The sequence below is a fragment of the Myxocyprinus asiaticus genome, chromosome 19, assembly GCF_019703515.2.
Source record: "Myxocyprinus asiaticus isolate MX2 ecotype Aquarium Trade chromosome 19, UBuf_Myxa_2, whole genome shotgun sequence".
Taxonomy (NCBI): domain Eukaryota; kingdom Metazoa; phylum Chordata; class Actinopteri; order Cypriniformes; family Catostomidae; genus Myxocyprinus; species Myxocyprinus asiaticus.
Genome location: NC_059362.1, coordinates 30,380,117 through 30,401,454, shown reverse-complemented (window position 1 = coordinate 30,401,454; position 21,338 = coordinate 30,380,117). Strand labels below are relative to the sequence as shown.

Here is a 21,338-nt window from a genome sequence, read left to right as displayed (position 1 = left end):
TGCACCTTGCAGCTTGATCTGACCGCTTTCACACCATACCTCCTAATTACATCTCCTCCTCTACATTACAGCAGCCTGCTGGGCTCATCACACCTTACCTCTGCAGCTGGTGAGTGGTGTGTTCTCAAGTGTGTTGGGGATAGAGCACAGCTCGCCCAGTTTTACACACAGACAGGTGTATTTCACACACAGACATGTGTACTTGTGCGCAGAAAGCCTGGAAATTCATATTTACAAAAAAATAAAAAAACAATAAGCTGTTGATAAGCTGTTTAGGTTTGTAATTGTGAAACTTAAAAACACCAGTCGGCTCTTCCAGCCACTGACAGTTCCAGTGCTGAGTCTTCCCTGCTAATAATCAGTTTAAACCAGCCTAATTTGGGTTGTGGGTCTGAGATGATCACCCAGCCTAGTCTGTTGGGTGGTTTCAGAGGGGTTTTGGCACATTTGGACAAAACGTTTGTTAAGAGTGTTGTCACAGAAACAAATAACTTTCAAGGTCCAAGGACATAAACAGCTCTGAGTAGAATCTCCCAGTTGCCATCTCGTAATTAAAGTAATTCCAAAACAACATGAATGCAGCATAAAATCAACCTGACTAATTAGGTGACACTAATGAAAGTAGTTTTTATGGGTTAAATCAAGCAGAAATGTATCATATAGTACAATAATGGAAGGTTACCACTTTTGCAGTGCATCTTGCCAAGCTGCTAAACTATCTAAGCACCAGCATGACAAGTCTGGGAGACCAGCTAGACCAGCTTGGCCGGCTGGGTTAAACAATTTAAACCAATTAAAACCAATTTAACCCAGCTAAGACCAATAAAGCTGTTTTTTCAGCAAGGTTTACAACAAACTGAACCACTTGCGAGCTTGACATCTATTACCAAACCCATATGGCTGTCCAATACCATCTTTAGCCTCTTTTCCACCATCGGGCCAAATGGTTGTTATTGCAAAACCGTTCCGGGCCAGTTGGCACTGTTACGGTTTCTATTTCCACTGTGGTGCTTGAATGTATGTAACAAATACATCAGTTGGTGATGCCGTAAGAGGTGCATATTCCAGTTTTTAGGACTGCTTTTTCCCCTGGTTTTTATTCTTCTAAAGCACATGAAAGACATGTTCTATGACGCATAAAGGAAAGCAAAGAGAAAAAGGTGTTCCACCATCACGGTTAAGCATGGTTAAGAACGTTTAGCTAACCGTGCCAAGAAATCCGGACCGAGAATGGTTTGTAATTGTGCCTAACTGTGCTCAAGTAGAAATGCTACTGGAACCATTCCTCACCATGCTTAGAACCATTTGGCCTGATGGTGGAAAAGCGACTTTTGTCAACTAACTAGCCTTTCCAGGCTTGGTTCAGTGCACATCAGTCCAAAAGCATATACAAGTACTAATACGCCCCATCTTTACCATCTCGGTGCAGTGCTGGAATGTGATTAGTTATATGTTGCATTGGGTAATGTCTCCAGCTTTGTCACAAGCGAATTCTAATCAGTGAGGCAAATCAGCACAGATTGAGCAGAGATGGAGAGGAAATATGATTTTAATCAGCATGCAGCAGCCATGCTCCTGTCTGTCTCATTCAAAATGCATTCAGAGATGGAGAAACCAAGGAGCAATCAGCCAGACCTCCGCTGCGTCCTATCGAGAAGGACGTGCTTTAATTACCACAAGCCGAGACTCTCTCGCTTTCCTTCTCTCTTTCTATTCCTCTCTCTCCCTATCCCTCTTTCTCTCTCGTCTCTAAAATGAATAATCACAATAATTGCAATAACAAGCCATTTTCATCTAGCTCTCCTTCACCAAAGAATGACAAAAATTACTCATCTTGTTAAAAACCCATATCTACTGCAGTGTGTATGTGGGATAAGGGAATATAATATTTTTCTGTGTGCTCTGCGCAGACTGTGTATTGTAGGCACATTTGGCCTTAATGAATAATTAGCAGTGTGTTTTAGCTGAGTCACTGTTCTGGAGGGCCTGCACTGGACTCTAATGGAGGTGTTGCCTCACATCTTCCATCACAGGACTGTCCCCAGTGAGCCAATTGCGTAGCAGCCTGTGTGAAGCACGGCGGAGTGTGTGCGCAAACGCACTTTTGTGTGTTAAAAATAACAGCTCTCCCACTTCATGACTCATTCTCTGAGCTCTCTGTCCGACACTCCCAAACAGTGTCTGAAAGACACCCTAGAGCCAACTCCTTAATTTACTGGTCATTCCTTACTGTCTAAGTGTGTGTGTGTGTGTGTGTGTGTGTGCGTGTGTGTGTGTGTGTGTGTGTGTTGTTCATTATATGTACTGTGAATATCCCCATAGCTAAATTTAGTATAGCAAGTTGTGATGTTCAACGTTATGTTCATGCCAGTCCAGTTATTTGATTTTGTTATGTAACTTTTCACAGGGCTGGTCGTCAATGACAAGCGAAGGTGAGAACAACAGATGGAACACAGATGCCACCAGTGCGTACATGATTTAGTCAGACTTGAGACTAAACCGACTGTGGCAGACTAGCAATACTGTAATTTCAGACCCATTAAAAAAATATAAGAGATAAACAGAAAACGGCGTTATCTATCCTGCATGTCATTTACCGTGTACACAATATGAAGCGTGACTGATTATATACACATTAAAATGCAATTAAGAAAAAAAAACTTCACACCAACTATACCCTTATGTCATCTTTTGGAAATTCGAGAGCTTGCTTCATCCGATGCCAAAGTAGCTGTAGGAACCTCTTCAACTCTTTAGAATACTTTGTATTCTGTTAACACACTCCTGCAATAACAAATCCCCGGCAACCCGCCTTCATGTCTACAGACGCAAAATAGCCACTCATCCCCATTTGAGTGCTCTAATGTACTCCATCCAGCTTTCTTTTTCAAACAACACAAAGTAAAAAGAGTGAGAAGAAACCAGATGATCTCTTAAGAGCTGAACTCATGTAATCACCCCAGATTAGTTATTAAGGAGAATGCCCCTGCGTCACAAACACACACGCAAAAAGGAATTTTTTTCACATTCAAAAAGCAAGATGATGAGGCCCCTCCATTTACTTCCCCCCGCCCTTCCCCAGGTCTGCAAATGCTACAGGAAATAGGTCTCCAAATGTGGCCCCAGCTCATGTTGTGAGATGCTCTCACCGATTGGAGCGAATCACCACCATTATCGTATAGCTGTGTGTACTGTTTGTGCTTCCAAGACACAGGCTTAATAGCTTGCCTGTGTCATTATGCATATATGGAAAAATCAGGTCAGGCCTGATTTGGTGAGTGTTTGCAGTCTATGGGGATTTGGGTTTATATACCAATGTTTTGTATGGCTGTTGTGTTCAGCAGCCAAGAGCCTTACAGATTCATTTGCAGGATAGAATTCAGTGATTCATGGACTTGTGGGTCTGGCTGCAGGAGATGTGGCTGGGAATGACTGACTATGTATTTATGATGAGAACAACTCTGTAGCCTCCTGTCTAAATTTGTTTCTTCTTTTAAACAAGCATGTTAAACACAAGGATAGCTGAATTTGTAAAAAGTGCCTCTCTACAAGTCTTATTGGTTAGTCTTTTTTTAATTTTTTTTAATTAAAAATAATTAAAGCTACACTATGCACCTTGGCCCTCTAGCGGTTAAAAAATAAAACTGCATGCATCTTGTGGAAGAACACTGTTTTGGTAATGACGCAAGTTGTGCTTCGGCTCTGCTCATCTGCGTGGATGAATGTGGCTCAAGCAACCGGTGTACACATGGATACAGGACATCTTATCAGAGCGAATGGACAAATGATAGAAAGGAAAAGATGGATATCCGAAAACATGTCATCTGAGCAGGTAAGTGCCATATCTTATGCTGTTGTTTTGACTTATTGGAAATATTGATGTTTTGAAATAAATTACATTACAAAAGTTAGGCATCGTTCGTTAACATTAGACATAAAGATTGCTAGTCTGATAAGATCAAACAAAGTTTTTATAACTGCAGGATATTCTGGCCAAATAGACCACAGTAGTAATTAATTTCTAGATTGTCATTGTTATCAACCAGTGGTCAACATCATTTTCTCACATGTCCTCGGCAAGCCTAGGACTAAAGGATTTATTTATATTAATTACTGCCGTTATAAAGAACAATACATACATGTGCTAGCAAGTGAAAAGTTCTGCACCAATTACAGTATAATTATTGTATTTCACTACACACACACAGACGTGTGTGTATGTGATTACACAACTATACATAAACCATATCAATAAAATATCTTACCTGTTGAGTAAGAAAAAAGACCCATCTCTGGGTCACTTTTAAATCCTTTAAGATCTTGGAGTTGACACCACCTCTGAAAAGCCAAGCCGATGTTGATTCGGGTTTTATTATGGACTCTGTCACTTTCCCTTTTTGCTTGTAGACTCGGCTCAGTTCGGGGTTTCTTTGTTTTTTCAACCGGTGATTCCCTGGAGGTTTGCCGTTTTGAATGATCCATGGTCAATTTTTCTCATTCGTTGTGACAACAAACTTTCAGCTTCACGCTACTCCCACACCATACACATGCTACTGTAGCCAGAGCTTATTTTCTCTGTGTACGGATATGACGTGAACACGCACGGGTGAAAGGTTTATCAAAGTGAATTTAGGTAAAGAGATGGTTTGGAAGATGGTTTTTTGTTGCACTCTCTCATTAATAACATCGTTATTATTTATTTTATTTTTTATTTTTTCTCCCCTTTTCTCCCCAGTTTGGAATGCCAAATTCCAAATGCGCTCTAAGTCCTCATGCTGGCGTAGTGACTCGCCTTAATCCAGGTGGCGGAGGACGAATCTCAGTTCTCTCCGCGTCTGAGACCGTCAATCCGTGCATCTCATCACGTGGCTTGTTGAGCGCGTTACCGCAGAGACGTAATGTGTGTAGAGGACCATGCTATTCTTCGCGGCATCCACGCACAACTCACCATACACCCCACCGAGAGCGAGAACCACACATTATAGCGACCACGAAGAGGTTTCCCCATGTGACTCTACCCTCCCTAGCAACCGGGCCAATTTGGTTGCTTAGGAGACCTGGCTGGAGACACTCAGCATGTCCTGGATTTGAACTCGCGACTCCAAGGGTGGTAGTCAGCGTCAATACTCGCTGAGCTACCCAGGCCCCCAACACTGTTATTTGTTTACAAAAAAAAAGTTACATAGTGTAGCTTTAAAATATGAAGCTAAAGCAGGTTTATTATATTTTCAAGTTTTTAATTTAGTTTTTATTTGTATTTTATTTTTTGAATCTTTTTTCGTTTAGTTTTCATTAGTTTCCACTCTTTAGTTTAGTTTAATTGTTTCAGTGTTGTCTAGTATCAGTTTAGTTTAGTTTTTCAGTGTATTTAGTTTTTACTTCAATTTGAGTATTTAGGGCTGCCAAAGTTAATACATTAACTGAACTTATTTAAATACAGTAACAGCATTACATTTCTGTGCTATCTTGTTATTGCTATCTAGTGGAATTTTCATGTTTATAGAAGATAGGTTGTAAAGGTTTTACATTTTATAATATACTGTATATTGAAAACCAAAACTAAAATTAATTTGTGCTAAAAACATTTTTTATTTTAATTCACAATGAGAGGCTGTATGTTACAGTGATTTTTACGACAGGTAAGGGGTGTTCTTTGGCATGATGAAAAGCATGGTAAAAATCACTGCAAAGCACAAACTTGAGGCTTTTTGCCTTTATAAAATTGTCAACAGCAATTTGATGAAAGACACAACTGCTAGGCAACATAGTAAACTGGCACATTAATACAGAATGCGCTAGCCTATGTCATGTGTTAATAGTAATTTTACTAGTCTTTCTAGCAAGTCAGTCCACTGGCGGCCATCTCTGAAATGCTCCCGGGAAGCTATGTCCAGTCATGACAGTGCAGCTCCTATCTGCTTGAAAGGGAAAAGACTGAAATTTCCACAACGGTTGGAAGATTACGATCAAAGAACATATTTCAAATCATCAGTAAAATCTGACAGCACTGGCACCATAAATTGTGCTTCTTTACCTCAAATAAAAAAAATGATAAAAAATCTGGCTTGTATAGCTAATGCGCATGCATGTTCTCGAGTTGATTGACAGGTGATGTCTGTATCTTAAAGATGATTGGCTCTTTTACCAGTAAGGCGAGACTTCCTTTCTACATCGGTTGACCATTGGGTGTTCCAATTTCTCCCATTCATATTAATAGAAGTTGCCCGTCTCTGCTAAATAGTCTCTGATTTTACTACAGCTTCGAATGTGGCTCATTCTATCATCAGAATTCAGGGTCGGAACTATCACTTTTATAAAATTCATTTTAGATTTGTTTCAGTTTTTCTAATTATATTAGTTGTAATTTTAAGTAAATGAAAATATTTTTATATGTTTTGATTAACAATAATAACACTGGCTATATTATGCCATTTAAAAATGGTATGGTCCTAATTTAGCCTGCCACACTGCTGGGCTGCAGATGTTGACTCGGGGTGAGAGGCAAGGCTGGATTTGTTTACACTGCATGCCTGCTGATCCTGCAACATGGGATCTAACCTGGGCTGCCTCTGAATGTTTTATTCACCCTGACACAAATCTCTTATTCTCTCTCTTTTTCATTATTTCACTCTTTCTTTCCTTCATTTCTTTTTCACACTCTCCCCTCTCTCTCTACTCAACTAGGTCACAGCAGCACCTAATGTAGATCAGGGCTTCCCATGGAAATGGCAACAGTATTGTCTAAGAGTGTGTAGCCTTTGTATACAATGAGCAGTTCATATACAAGGAACTCTGTGAAGAGGGACATTTGTCAAGAGAACTAAGAAATCGCTACACTCTCCCATGACCCACATCTATAAAATATCACACCTGTATGCATCATGCAATTGTTGACTCAAAGCCAGTCTTTCTGAATGCCTAAATTGATCCTTGTGTCTATGGATTTAAATTTTGAATAGTTATATACAAATACTTAGCATTGTTCACATTGAGACAGTTTACTAGGGAGTACTTTGCTTGTATTTCTAATCACAGAGTAAAAGACATTTATCAATGCAGAGGCACCATTACTAATGATTGTTTTCAAGCAGTCAATATAGTGACACTTTGCCATTCAACGCAGCAGTCTGCCAAGGATACAGAGTGATGCTAAATCTTTTGTTTCCTATCTAATTCAGACCAGTAATGCTTATATAGTGTACAGACAGCAAATATAAGATAATCCAATCCAATACAGTTGCACTGTAAAAAGTAACATGCAGTTGTAACTTTAAGGATCTATTTCTACCTCGTCTAATCCTGAAAAGGACAGTTCACCCAAAAATGAAAATTCTGTCATCATTTACTCACCCTCATTTTGTTCCAAACCCATATGACTTTCTGTGTTCCATGTGAGTCACCATTCACTTTCATTCCATCTTTTTTCCATACAATGAAAGTGAATATTGACTGAGACTAACATTCTGCCTTACATCTCCTTTTGTGTTCCATGGAAGAGAGAAAGCTATACGGGTTTGGAACATGAGGGTGAGTAAATGTTGACAGAATTTTTGGATGAACTATACCTTTAAAAATGGCTTTAACTGACTTTAGTTGACTCAGTCATATAAAATAATATTTTGACTCTCTAGTATTTTGAGTGATTTTAGATCTGCCCACATGAAGCATATTTTTAAGGTTACCAGACAAAACGTTTTTACAGCGTTAATGGTTTTGGAGGATCTTTGCCTACATATAGCATTCTTTTTTATTATTTATTTTGTATGTTTTTGTTAATTAAATTATTAAAATAATAATTCTTTTTTTTTTCTTTTGTCACTGTGACTGTGAATGCAGGTGCCAGAAAATACCCTTATAATTATGTTCAGTTAACTGTATGAATAATATTTCAACATCATATTATTATGTCATCATTTTCACAAACAGCTCTCTACAGAGTGAATACCTTTGCCATGTAGCATCCCAACCACAAATTTCCTCAATTCAGCCAAAAATTCTTAAATTAATTTTCATATACTAGGAGAAAAAGGCAATTGAGACATTGTGGATCTTTCAGTCTTAATGAGCATGGTGTGAGCATTCAATGACCCACTGGGTGTGTACTGCATGTATGTGCGTATGCTCATCAGCCAATAATGGTCTGTCTATCAGCCTGACAACATTCTGGTTGCACCACATGATTCAGCAAAACTCAGCAGCATTTATACCATCAGAGCTACTTACCATCCATGTAAACTTCTCAAGCAGTCTTTCAGGACTGAGGACACAGTAGATTGTGTTGGTAAAGCTGTCTGCCTTCAACTTACACTAAATCATGAATATATTGATAAATGGCTTGACTCACTTCTGCTTGAGGAACATCTGCTGGAAACAGGAGGGAATAGGATGGGAATTTGGCAGAGTTACATGAGTTTGATAGGTAGCCTGTAATGGGGAAATCTTGCTAAAATGATGTGTTACACATTGTGTACTTACATTAAATACTATGTACTTGTTTATTTTGTGAATCAATTTACTTAAGGTACTGTAGTATATATAATGGAAAACTAATGTCTGGTCACATGAAAACATCCTCTGTTTTTTAATTGAGGAAGATGATGTTCTAAACACTGTTGCTGCTAGCTTTAGCATGTTAGCTAACACAAGTTCAGGTTTGATACGAGTGCCCAAGAATGGCCTCGCACATATTAAAAGGAATCACACACAAGGAATGGCAATCCATTCAATTCACATTTTGTCTGTAATGTGCTGTTTTCTTCAAGTTTCTATAATTGCCATATCCGCCATTTTTGGTCTGATAAGCCTTCCCCTTTGACTAAGTACATCACTCGTAGTACACAACCACATTGCACTTTTAATTGTGAACACATTACTCATTACACATTACACACTACTTGTACTACAAAATGGTGTAGAATAATGTCTTAATATTGTCAGTGTCTTTGTAAAATACAATAGTTTTACTGTGCATACTACATTGTTAGCAATGCTACAGTCTTAAACGGCACAGTCTGTTCACTGCATTTTACACACAAAACAATATTGGCATCAAAGATTTGATGCCAATATTGCACATTGGCATCAAAACTTTGCAAAGGTGTTGTTTGAGGCACTAAGTAGCAAGTAAACTAGATATCCACAAGCAAAACTATATATTCTGCTTTGTTGTCTGAGTTATGTTGGTGAAATACTCAGTACATTTGGACGGGAAGAATTTAATTCATGATGGTCCATTATTGTGGTACAATCTATTTCAGATGAACCCACCCTAAATGACACGTAAATAACAATTAAAAAAAAAAACTGTGGTGGGTCACTTTACATATCGATCAGATGGTCTCATTTAGGGCTGGGTATCGCATAGGACCTCACGATACGTATTACAATACGTATGTCATGATTCAATATATTGCGATACATTATGATACTGATTATGAATCAATTCCAATTTCAATTAATTTAGGTATGTTTTATTTATATACTGATGTCTGATAAAGAGCGTGTAGCTCGAAACATCAGTTTTTGTCTCTTGGTATGTTCATTAAATTGATTAGGACATAATAGTGTGCCAACTTTGTTGTGTGTTTACATAATATGAATACACAAGTAGTTGAATATAAATATCGATACATACTGTAGATCTAAAGTATCGATACAATTTCATGAGAAAAAGTATTGAGATATATTGATATTTGATTGTATCGAGACAGCCCTAGCCTATTTCTGTCTTAATGAGTGGATTCTTGGTCAGAATAAGCTGCAATGTGGATGAGATCTTGTGCTGTTTAATCTAAAGTCTGGCTATTCGAGACCAGCATTGCTATGACATTATTAGCATTAGTAAACTAGGATGCACAAAAGCAGTACAGGTGGTATATAAATAAAATTAGTATATTTGTTTGTTTTATAAATTTTTTGTTTTATAAATTTGTTTCATGAAACACATTCTCATAAAAAAGCTACAGACATATGGACAAAACAATACAACAAGGCATAAATAAATGAGGCCATTGTGTTTTGTATGTACATTGAGTATGATATCCACATAAATAAAAACTATACAATTTTGTTTTTTCCCAAGCTGCCTTCACTGTCTGTCGTATTTTGATCTGAGCCATTGCCACACATTAGACAGAGTGGTGAGTGAGTGTTTGTGTGTGTGTGTGTGTGGTGTATGTGGGGTGGGTAAGGGGTGATGGGGGTTGGTTAGCGACTCATTAAATCAGTAAGATTGTAAAATGGGCAATGTTTCTCTCTCTCTCTCATTCCCTCTCTTTTTCTCACTGTCTTTCTCTTCCTCAGCGTGTTCTCATATAAATGGCTCACCGAGGCAAGGAAACCCTCTGGGGTCATGGAGCTTTTAGCCAGACAAATCATATCTTCTCCCGAGGACCCATTTTCCCGCTCAAATCCAGACTTATACTCAGCCGGTTAAGATTCTGATGCTAAATGCAGTTCTTTGCAGGAAATCACACAAGCAAGGCCATTTAACGACAATAAATCTTTAACATTTCATTACTGCTGTATTGAAGTTTAGTGTTCCAAAATCTATACTGAACCCTAAGTTTCTTTACTCAACTCCAAAAAACACTTTATGCCAAAAAAGTTCTATATAAAAACAAAGAACCTTTTTGGTCCAAAGGTGTTCTTTAAAAATTAAATATTTAAATAATAATACAATACTTTAGGTTCTATAAAATAATGTGTTATGGTTATTTTGATTTCTTAAAGTGATAAAGTATCTATTGATATGGACTATTTAATTCACATATTCATGAAATGTTTTGGAAATAAAACTAAAACTTATGGTGCGTTCATGTCATGTCGGAATTACAATAATTACTAGCACTCACGTCTTCTTGGAGATCGTGATTACATGTTGTAAACCTGGAATTCTATGACAGCTCCGACTTGATTGTCATGACGTCATGTGAAAAGAACAAATATGGCAGAGGCCTCAACAGTTAAAGGTAGTAAACACATGATATGCCATCTTATTATGCCAACGTTATCTGGAGTGTTTTTTTTTTTTTTTAAACATTTTGCAACAGCATATCAAGGTGAATTAATGAATTGATGTAGTGATGCTGTTATTGGCCGTTTTGCCATTGAGTGTTGTTATTGAAACAAATAACTTCCGAGATCCCAAGACATGAGCGGCTCTGAGTAGAACCTCCGAGTTGCCATCTTGTTATTACAGTAATTCCGACATGACGTGAATGCACCATTAATCCATAAAATGTTCTGATTCCATGTTTGGGACCCCTAAAAAGTTCTATATAGTACATTTTCAACTGGTTACAAAGAACTTTATAGGGTTCTATGAAATGAACCCTTATAAAGAGTTCTATACGGAACCTTTAAAGGGTTCCAAATGTGAAGCGAGTGATATTCACATCATGTCAGAATTATACTAATTAGGAAATAACAACTCTGAGATTCTACTCAGAGCTTTTCATGTCCTCTGACTGAGGAATTATTCATTAATTCACCTCTAAATATTCTTGAAATTTTTTTAAGAACAAAGACAGAGCTCCAGGCAACAGTGGCAACAATAAAATGTAATATCAAACAGAAATACATGTCAACTACCTATAACTGTTGAGGCCGCTGCCATTTTGGTTCTTGTTGCATGATGTCACAACGGTCAAGTCAGAGCTTTCATAGAATTCTGAGTTTACAACTTGTAATGATGAGTTCTATAAAAACGTGACCGTTTTTACGGTAATAGTTTTACCATAATTACGGTAATTCTGACATGATGTGAACGCACCAATAGATATAGGTTATATGTAGAATTTATTACTTAGAAATGTTAGCTAGTTAGTTTCCACACCAAACCAGCAAGGTAAAGGAAAAGGAAAGCCAAGAAGACAAAGAAAAGTAAAAGATGCAGAAACGCAGTATGTTAGTCATAGCTGAAAGTCTACATGACAACACCGTTACCATCACAGAATATATGTGGTTCTACGAATGTTGCTATGGCAAGATTCAACTTAACTAACATCCATTGTTACCCATAAGAGTAATGAGATCATATGCCGTATTCATAAGTGTGAGTATGACAGCCCACTCCTGAACTCCTGCTGAGATGTTTCTGAGACACCTCACTGCTGATCCAGGGCCAGTACCCATTGCTTAAATCTCTCCTGAACTAGTATTATATAGAGATATAATATTATAAAGAGCAACATTACCAACACCGCCAGTCAACAACATCACCCCTCATTGCATAAACATGTGTTCAGATAAGAATAATGCACAAAGTCTTCTCCAAAACTAAACTCCATCAGTGATTCAGTCATGCACTGGCTTCCACCATTGCGTGTGATATTTAAACACAATTAAAAAAAAAAAGATAAAAAAAAAAAAAAAATCAATACATTTTATTTCTTGCAACTATAATAATAATAATACAAATAATTGTTATTTAAAAATTTAAATATCCATGCTGAAGATTAAATCTCCATGCTGAAGTTCCAGTACATACTAAATCATATTGCCCTGTGGCGTGTTACTGGTTGACATTATATAATAACTCTGTCCATTATATTCACACCTATGGCTGAACTATCAGTGGTTGTTTAATGAGCCCCAGTTGGACAAGCAGCAACTCTTCTCTTTGTTCCACAGGTAGATCTACAAAAGCTCCATATAGAATACCCTGCCGCAACTCCCATTCAACTTCAAATTGCTCAACTTTCAAAGTTACTTATATTTTCCTGAGTTACTTCAATTTTCCAGAGGTGAAAATTATCTGTTAGAGAGCAAAGAGGTAGCAGAGCTCACTTTGTCAGATAGCTACAGTACTCTGCAGCCCTATGTGTTGGAATGCAAAAGTGATGTCTTCATGGATGCATTATAGTGCCCGAAACATCTTTCTCTCTTCCACACACACAGACAAACACAGGCAAGTATACACACCCGTAGTTCGCAAATGAGCATAAATTATGATGCCACATCATGCCAGCATGGCTAAACAAGAAGACCAAGAAGTAAACAAAGTGAAACCTACTGAAATGGCGACACTGTCTTTCTCTCCCTCTCTCTGTCTCCTCACAAACCGTGGTCTGAAAGTCTGCACCCGATTCTCTTTAAATTGCTTTTTCTGTCTTTTAACGCACACTCTATCACTTCTCTCCTCTGTTCTCCTGAGCTTTCTTTGTCTGAGCTCTTGTATTCCGCCAGCACTTGGAGAGATGGAGGGAGAGAGAGTGAAACTGCAGCCACTCTGGAGAAGCAGTAGAAAGAGCGGGAGAGAGAGAGAGGAAGGGAGGGAGAGATACAGACAGACAGGGAGGAGGGAAGTGAGAGAGATAGAGCGGAGGGAGGGAGCTGTGAGCAGAATGCGTGAGGTGGTATGGAGAGAAACGCGTGAGCCAGTCTCCAGAAGCGGCGCGACACTGCAGCAACAGCAAGTGTGGAGCATGCAGAGCCAGACTTGCTCACCTCACCTCACCGCCGACAGACTGACAGACTACACAGACCCTCGGTTTAGGAGACATGCAGGGTGCCGGCCAAAAAAAAAGGATGACGGAATTGTATGAAAAAATCAAAGCTCATAACTATGCTTAGGTTTTCACTTTGCCTGAAGCCAGAGAACAAAGGGCAAGCTGGGAATATGTAACCTTAATCAGTCTCTCTCTCATTTTAATTCAGCGGTAGACAGTCTGTTTCTAGTCACTTCTTGCATTGCTCTCCACATAGTCTACAGAGTCTACAAAACCATATGAGTGCAGTAACGTGTGCAGCGGCTGTGTGTGCATGTGTGGGCATCTGTATTTGATATAGAATATGTGCCAGTAAAATGTGCCTTATTGAAAATTAAGCAAATTCTGAGGTATACAATGGCCATGGCTGCTTTAAATCCCTGCTGACAATAGCTTAATTTCCAAAACTCTAGCACCGCTTCAGAACAATCAAAATAGCTTTAGCTAGATTCTATTTTTAATCAAACCCCAGACAGTGCAAAGGAAATTCAAAATAGTCCAAGCCTGAAATGCCTGTGCTACTGTATATTAATATTACAATTTTCTAGGGATGCACAGATTCTGTTTCTCTGCACCAAAAATGTGTGTGCCGATGCCAATATCTGATCATTCAAAACAGCTTCTGCAGATACAGATAGTTTGGTGGTTCTGAATTTTTATGCTACCTTGTTTCAATTCACTGATAATTAATAACTTCAAAAAATGTAAATAATGTTAATAATAACTTCAGTCTCTGTATGTTTTCACATTACTAATTCTGAATAGCCTCACATTAAATTGGTAAAAATATCTAAAAAAAAATTTTGTTCTTAACTTATAACTGAATTCTGTCTCTTTTTAGCTTATGAAGCCTCAATTTGAGCTTTAACAAACTTGTCATATTCCTTTCTGTGTCTAGCTTTTAAGGTAATCAAATTAGTTGTGTTTCAATAGTAGTTCAACCTCGTGAAATTCTAGCAGTGCAAAGTTCACAAATTGCAATTCTGCTGTCATTGTCACCCATTTTAAAATAATTCTACACAAATACCTTTTCTTTCACACACAAAACGAATTGTAGGCTAACTGTCCAATGCGTTTTTCTGCTCCCTTTTGCTAGGAAATGATCGGCCCTGATCATCGGCTGTTTTTAAACAATTTTTCGATATCCAATAGTGCAGATTATTGGTTTTATCGGCTGATACTGATGTTTGGCCAATACATCTGTGCATCTTTACAGTTTTCCAATACTATTTTCCAAATGTTTCCAATGGTTGTAAACATTTGATAGCATTTAATACCCTTACAAAATACATTTTTGGAAAACTAACTTTGTTATGTGTCCAATTGTTATAAAATGAATAGTTCACCAAAAAATTATAATTCTCTCATTTATTTACCTTTATGCTATCTCAAATTCCAACACAAACGAAGATATTTTGATGGAGATATGAGGTGTTTGATCTGTTTGATCTGTTTCTCACCCAAAACCGATCATATCGCTTCAGAAAACATGGATTAAACCACTTGAGTTGTATGGATTATTTTATTGTTGCCTTTATGTCCTTTTTCGTGTTTGAAATTGTTAGACCCCATTGACTTGCATTGTATGGACAAAAACATATCATAAATCCTTCCGCAGAAGAAAAAAGTCATGCAAATTTGAGATGGCATTAGGGCTGATGATGATCGACAATATCGGGAAATTACAAAACCGTGGAGCTAGGAAGTCACCAAATATATTAAATATATATGAAAATAGCATGAAAATATCACCCACCAAATGCGGGTAGCCTATAGCCTGTCATGCGCATGCCGGGTAATATGCCACTGTGGTGTGCTATCTGTAAGATGTTTTGGAATGACACATGACAAGAAATGCTGTTAGACACAAGACACACGCTTGAAGTTTATTATATTTTTAAGAACAGCTTAAGAAAAGCTGTACACATCTCTGATGCTCTGTTTGTTCAGAGGTGTGCAGCGGGAGCGTGTATTGTGGAACACATGCATGTATGAAAGTGAATGTTATATTTATATATTGCTTTTCTGACACTACACTCAAAGCACTATACATACTGAACAGGGGACTCTCCTCACCCACCACCCATGTAAAGAGTTCTCACTTTTTTTTTTCTGTTTCTGTCATCTAAAAACTGTGTACAAGAATAGTGTCATCTATGAGAATGCTGCAAATGACCTCAGACCATCTCAGAAGGTGATCGAAGTTTAGTTCGCTTTATTTCCACAGAGTATTTCGCCCTCAACATGCATTGTGAACGCAACTCTGCGGGTTCATTTTACAGCCTATATGTGTAAACAACCTGAACAAGTTCACCTAAAATGTATTTATATTTCAGTTATTATTATTATGTATACATTTATAATTGTCTTTAGATCTTAATTTGTATTAAAGTTTCCACCTGTTGTAGACGGATACATGATGGCAAATGGAAGGGTGGTTATATATGTTTTTTTTGCTCTTTAATTTTTTTTTTAATTATTATTATTATTATTATTTTGTTTTTTAAGTGCAGTTTGAATTTAGCAATATCTTTCATTTAGGTTTTTCATGTTTCAATAAATTAATTTTAGAAAAAAAAAAATCAATAAAGCAAGAATATTCACTGATCGCTTAGGTTGACGATGTAATCGGATATCGAAATATTTTTTTATAAAAATGTATTTAAAATATTTTTACCGCCCAGCCCTAGATGCCATAAGGGTGAGTAAACGATAAAAGAATTCAAATTTTTAGGTGATCTAATCCTTTAACTTATTTATTTATTTTAAAAAAAGCGCTCATGCTCTGTCGCTTCTGCCAACTCAAACTTTAGCATTGAGAGAGGAAAAGCACATGTGAAACACAAGTGGACAATTCCTGGTGCTGAAATGGGGAAAAGGCTGGACAGCTTCTGGTGCTGAACTGAGCAGCGTGGACAGAGGTTCCATAAGAGAGGGCCAGCCAAATAAATCAATTCAGAACAGATAAATATTTCTGGATTCTGCTGTCTTCTCTCTATCTATGCAAGCACACCACACAAAAACAAGGCAGCTTTGTTGCCTCTCGACGCGTGGAGCATATAATAGCAGCTGTCTTGGAAATGCCTCCCTAATCACGTTAATAGGTTTAATCAGTGAATTAGCAGCAGGAAAATGTCAGAGTGGCCAACAGAAAATGGAGAAGCTAATTAATAGAAAGGGAGAGTGTCTAAAATGCTGGTGTTGGGGACAGACGTGAAGGGTGCTGTACCTCACAGGATATTGCTCGAGTTGGGCCACTGTGAAACACAACCCTGTGGCAATCACGCATATGAGAGCAGACTCCCATTAGGAGAAATGCACAAGTACCTGGCTGATGGCCAAGAACCAACGTGCTTTCAGTATTCACAAGTAAGACTAACCATTGTGAGAATCAAGCATTGTATGAATGCATCTACATACGATACATGTCATTTAGTGTGCACGTGTCATCTATAGTGGCTTTCTTCGAATGGCCTACGCCTTGTCTGCCTGGAAAACAGACCGATCGATAGACTCCGAATGCAGTCGTGATCATACACACAAACTCACACACACACACACACACACTTTCGAATCACACCAATAACAAGGCTTTCTCACAGCCGCAGCATCTTGGTGCTTGGAGGAGCCTGCAAGCCTGTCTGGACCCTCTGATTTGTTCGTCTCACAACAAATCTAGCATTCTGCAGGAGATAAACAAGCACTGTTGAGAGCGGGTCTGAGATCAGCTACTTGCCCAAAATAAAAATCTTAATTTTAGAGGGATAGTTCACCCAAATAAAATAAAATAAAATCTGTTTTCATTTTCACAGCCTCAGTCAGTCTCATTCACTTTTATTGTATGGAAATAAGATGCAATAAAAGTGAATGGTGTCTGAGGCTGTCATTCTGCCTAACATCTTCTTTTGCGTTCCATGGAAGAAGAAAAAAGTTATGCAGGTTTAGAAAGACACGAGGGTGAGTAAATGATGATAGAATTGACATTTTTGGGTGAATTTTCCCTTCAACTAGAGGAAATGAAAACACTGTTGTAGGACCAGCAGAAACAGGCTTAATGGTGAGAAGTGAGAGTCAGGCAGAAAGAGGAAGGGGGAATGAGAGCAGACTCTGCCATGGAGAGCAAGGGATTTAGGGGGGTTCGGGGTGGTGGGGGCTGGGGTGGAGGGAGGAAAAAGCGGTAATTAAAGGAGAAAGGCAGGGGAGGCTGGGAGGAGAGGAGACTAGAGGAGACATGTACACACACACACACACACATATAGCCGCTAAGGGAAAGAGCTGAGGCAGCGAGCGAGAGGAGCGGTGGGGTGCAGACATGTCTTCCCTAGTGGAAGAGACAAATGCAGTGTGATAGGCTGGGAAGCCTCATAGGAGCTGATTTATACATTGTCATTTTGTAGGACATTGTGTAGGGCTGTGACACACTCGTGCACAAACACACATACACATACACTCATTATATCATAGGCCTGCTCTTAGTAATTATGTACATTCAAACAAAAAAATATGTGTATATGGGTAGTTGACATACATTATGCCCATTAACTTTTTATTTATTCAAGATCAAGATTTCATGTTAGAATATGTTAAAGGAAAAGTGTATTTTAGATCCTGTAAGTGGTCACCTTTTTGTTTTTAATAAACTTTTTGCCCTCACTAGTAAACTTTAAATGGTCCTGCACTGTGCAAAATGAATCTTTGAGTACAAATATTCCATGTAGTCTCAAAATTAATATGAGGTCATAAAACGGCATGTATAATAATTATACAAGAATTAGAAAAATACTGTTTAACTACCAGAGACGCACACATTGAAATTTATGATGTATTTTCTTGTTTCCTCCTTGAAAGTGTTTTAAGGAAGTCTCTGATTATAAAAAGAATTTGAAGTCTAAGCATATTCTCCTTTGGGTGAATTTTGTGTGACTTAATCAAACAATGGAAGTCAATGGGTAAATGTATGATTTTTGAAGCATACTTTTTTGGGAGAATTTTGTGTGACTCTAGCAAGCTTTGAAATTCAGTATGCATTTTCCCCCACCAAAACTACTGTTGTGAAACAGTTCAGAGCGGTAAACAGTTGAGATACTGTTATGTGTAGTTTTACCATTTCTTAATAAAAAATAAGTATTATTTAATTGCTTTAAACAAATCAACAAACAAATGCTTCTATGCTGGGTCTCTGAGGGATAGTTCTCCCAAATATAAAAAAATTATGTCATAATTTACTCACCCTCCAGTTGTTCCTAACCTGTATAACTAACACAAAAGGAGATGTTGGGCAGAATGTTAGCCTCAGTCATCATACACTCATTGTATGGAAAAAAGTGCTGACTGACAGTGTGATCCCTTAACATTCTGCCTAACATCATCTTTTGTGGTCCACTGAAGAAAATAAGTCATACAGGTTTGGAACAACATGAGGGTGAATAAATAGTGACAGAATGGTGGACAGAACTTTGAAGCTCTAAAAAGGACATAAAGGCAGCATAAATAATCCAGTGGTTTAATCCATGTTTTCTGAAGCGATATGATAGGTGTGGGTGAGAAACAACTCAATATTTAAATCCTTTTTTTTACATTAAATTCTCCTCCCTACCCATTACGTGGCAATATGCACCAAGAATGTGAATTGCCAAAAAACAAAAGAAGAATGTAAAAGAGAAAGTGGAGATTTAGGGCTCTATTTTTGTGAGTATGCAAAGTGCAGCGCAACGCACTACGACCATGTGCAACAACTTATAAAATGTTCATGAGAGCGCTAATTCTAAGTGCAGTTTTCATGCCAGCACAAAGCGCAAATGGGCATGGGTGGGAGTGTTTGCGCTACTATGGGTTTAGCTACACTATATTGTATGTAAATGAAGTGGCGCAAAGCAGAATTTGCTATTTTTCTAAGAATGTGGTCGTTGCGCTAAGACGTTTCAATACCACGTCTTAACTCAGCGCAAAGTCCAAATTCAGTTCCTGCATTTGCAGTTTGGAGATTTGACCAGCAGGTGGTAATACAGTTCATGTCCAAATTCTGAAAGTACAGAACATCAAATGATGTCCCTTCAATCACTGTTGAAGCCATTTGTTGAAACAAAATATTAGGAGATTTGTGTTAAACTTTCTAGAGGTCATGGTTTATTTTTTTTCAATTATTATTATTATTATTATGTTTATATGTATCTTTATTATTGTATATTTAGAATTGTATTTATGATTTAATTTTGACAAGTAATTTTCCACCATTTTGTCGTAGAGTGATTATTAAGTCACTGCAAAAGGGGCCAGTGGAACAAATTAGAGAGAGAGTAAAATGCTTGGATTTTAAAAAGAATTTGACCACTTCGATATTTTTATTATATTTTCATTTTATTTTAAGTGTAACTTGAATTTAGAAATATTTTTGGTTAAATTTTTTCGTGTTTCAATAAATTAATGTAATTTTTCAAAAGCAAAATTGACCAGTAGATGTGAAGTGTGCAATCACTGTTATTACTAGCCATGATTTGTGTGTCAGAAGATGAAAATTATTAATAATAATTACTATATTTAACGGCGCATACATCCAAATTCTGACGAGAATCACATTGTAATGTTTGAAGAAAGTCACGAGAGCAGGATCTAGATGCAGCTTAATTTAATAGAAAATAAATCAATTACAAAAAACAGGGTAAACACAGGAACAGGCAAGACTAGGAACTGGGAAACAAAACAAACATTACAACAAAGATAGCAGCCGGTACAAGAACTGGAGAGAACACACAACAACTGACAAAGACAGAGCAGACATCAGGGGATTATATACACCAGGATAAATGAGGTAATGGAAGACAGGTGGTAGTGATGAGGGCAGTGAAATATGGGGAATGTAGTCCGGGGAAACAGATGACAGGGGCAAAACACAAGGCACAACAGTGAATCATGACACACATTTTCCATGTGTAGTAAAGGAGTGTGTCACTGTCATAGAAATATGCCTGTCACTCATCAAGGATGCAGTTAATGCACAGAAGAACGTAATTTTCAATTCTTCAAATTCATTGCATACAGTCCATTTACACTACCAACTTCTTATTATTGTGTTGTCTTTGTTTAAATCATTGGTGCTTGAGGGAATGGACTATATAATAGGACGCAGACATTGAAAAATCAGAGAAGAACCTCAGAATTAAATGGCACTTGATCACGCCTTTTGCTCGTTGCGAGGGCGATTTCGCCAAACCCACTTGCGCCTAGTCTTAGCGCATGCTTGTACGAAAATACCAAAATTTCATGGCCATGCCCATTGACTTTGCGCTTATGACTTAAGGCATTGCCTTGTGCATAATACTTGCACTCGTAAAGTAGGGCCCTTATAGTAAAAAGGACTTAAAAATCTGTTTCTCAAGTCATATGGATTACTTTTATGCTGCCTTTATGTGCTCTTTGGAACTTCAAAGTTCTGGCCACCATTCACTTGCACTGAATGCATCTACAGAGCTGAGATATTCTTCTAAAAATCTTTGTTTTTGTACAGCTGAAGAAAGAAAGTCATACACATCTGTGATGGCATAAAAGGGAGTAAATACTTTTTGGGTGAACTTTTTCTTTAAAATAACCAGGTTAAGTATAGTATGTCATAGCACAGGACACTGCTTAAACTGCTTGAAATTTCATGTCAACTACCCATATACAGAAAATAGAAGAAAAATAAAAACTTGCATAACAAATATAAATGAATGTGAATGCATCACATTTGCTGTACATAAATAAAAGAACCAGAATGTAACAAAGATATAGATCTTTTATGGACCCATTTTCACAGTTCTTTCTTTTCCTCTCTTGTCGTCTCCCTTATAATTGCCTCTCTTTCCCTCTCTC

General features: G+C 37.7%; 1 protein-coding gene across 4 annotated transcripts in view; it reads right to left on the bottom strand.

The window, feature by feature from the left end:
• LOC127410153 (myelin transcription factor 1-like protein) overlaps positions 1-13,140 on the bottom strand; it is an 84,728-nt gene extending 71,588 nt beyond the window's left edge. For all 4 annotated transcript variants that reach the window (XR_007892087.1, XM_051645245.1, XM_051645247.1 and 1 more), the window contains exon 1: positions 13,016-13,140. The gene's annotated coding sequence lies outside the window, so the exon portion shown is untranslated. The remainder of the gene's footprint in view (positions 1-13,015) is intronic.
• Between the last annotated feature and the right edge of the window lie 8,198 nt (positions 13,141-21,338).